This window comes from Miscanthus floridulus, chromosome 8 (assembly GCF_019320115.1).
Source record: "Miscanthus floridulus cultivar M001 chromosome 8, ASM1932011v1, whole genome shotgun sequence".
NCBI lineage: Eukaryota > Viridiplantae > Streptophyta > Magnoliopsida > Poales > Poaceae > Miscanthus > Miscanthus floridulus.
The window spans coordinates 225,635,797-225,637,574 of NC_089587.1; the positions used below are offsets into that span (position 1 = coordinate 225,635,797).

At 62.8% G+C, this 1,778-nt stretch overlaps 1 pseudogene; it reads left to right on the plus strand.

Moving 5' to 3' along the window:
• Positions 1–609: 609 nt before the first annotated feature.
• LOC136475195 (uncharacterized) lies at positions 610–1,436 on the plus strand (annotated as a pseudogene).
• The last annotated feature ends 342 nt before the right edge of the window (positions 1,437–1,778 follow it).

Genomic DNA, 1,778 nt, shown 5'->3' on the forward strand with positions numbered 1-1,778 from the left:
TTCGCGAACTAAACACAGCCCTGGTAGCAGACCAAGACGCAGTGTTGCTTTTATGTTAATAATTAGGCCACAACTACTTTCACCGCTTTGTTTTCCTTATCTTAATAATAAAGCAAAAAATGTGAAGCAAAGGATAGGCTAACTCTATTTTTTGAAACGTTAAAACCCAGAGTTTGGAATGTTAGTCTGTCAGTGTGTGCTCTACTGCAAAACTGGAATAAAAATGTAATAAAAAATAGAGGTTCAGTTGCATTCCATTAAGCTCACCAAAAATAGAGCGAGGGTAGCATAGACGAAGACGAGGCAGACGCGCCGTACCTACTGTACGCGGCTTTCTAGTAGTACAAGGCAGACGCGCCGTAGTCCATGTCCGTCCAGTGCCCAGCCCGGCCCGTAGGCGCCGTTGACTAACCAGGCACACACGGTCACGGTCTCTCCGTTCCCACGACGCGGCCGCTTGCGCGCGAGAACGCCGGGTCTTCCTCGGGTCGCCATCCAGCTCGCCTCCCGTCGCCGTCCGGCCGCCCTCCCCTGATGAGTCCCCTTCCTCTCTATAAAACAGACCACACGGCCATCGCTGTGCCGCACCGCCGCACCACTACACTCGCGAGCTCTCCGTCTCTTCCTCTCTCCCTCTCACACACACACACACTCGTTCACAGCCAGAGCCCGCAACCCAGGCCGACGCCGATCCCGACCGCGATGGGCAATCAGAGCGGCCGCAGCAGCAACGGCGGGGACGCCGCCGACGCGCCCAAGGCGACGGCGTTCGTGCTGAAGGTGCCTGAAGCTCCGGTGCGACGGCATCGTGTCGCTGGACCAGTCGGCGCTGGAAACCAAGGGCGAGCTGTCGGTCATCGCCACGGCCGACCCGGAGAGGCTCCGCCGCCGCCTGCGCATGGCCACCGGCAAGGACGTCGGCCTCGTCTTCCCCAAGCCCACAGCCGCGGCCGCCGCAGCTGCCGACGGCAAGGACGCCACCGCCGCCGTGCAGGCGCTGCTCGCCAGCCTGCAGCTGCAGCAGCCGGTGCACGCCCACCACGGGCACCTGCTGCCCGCCGGCACCTGGAACGCGCTCCAGCACGGCGGGTACGGGCAGGCGGCGTACCCGTGGGTGCTGCAGCATCAGCAGGCGCCGCCGGAGCCGTACTTCGCCTCCTACCCCGCCGCCGCCCCGAGCGCCCCGCCCCTGCCGGTGCCGGAGGAGGAGGAGGATGCATGGAGCGAGACGACGGTGCCGGTACCGATGGGCGGCGCCTGGTAGCACGCTCGGCGTGTGGGCTGCGTCAGAGATCACCGGGACATTGGCCATGTACGAGCTGTGAAACCCACCCATGTTGTCAAACGAAGCGGATGCCCACGTGGATGCCGTTGATAGATGGCCTATGTAATTTGCTCTCCTGCTAGTACAATATGTATACACCAACTAATATAAAGCCTTTGTCTCAAAATAATAATAGCAAGACTCAGTTTGTGAGCCTTTTCATTAGGCCATGTTATACTTGGCCATCGGGCCGGCCCGGCTCGGCACGGCACGGGCCCGTGCCAGGCACGGCACGGAGGATGTCGGGCCGGCACGGCACGCGGGCCTCCCGGGCCGTGCCCAGCCGGGCGTCGTGCCTGACCAAGGGCCCAGGCACGGCCTGCTGGGCCGTTTTTCAGGCCGGGCCGGCCCAAGAAGGCACGACCTGCCAAGCGTGCCAGGCTGGCCCGAGGCCCACAGAGAGAGGGAAGGGGAGAGCAGGAGGCAAGGGCAGCCACGGGGAGCGGCGGCCGCC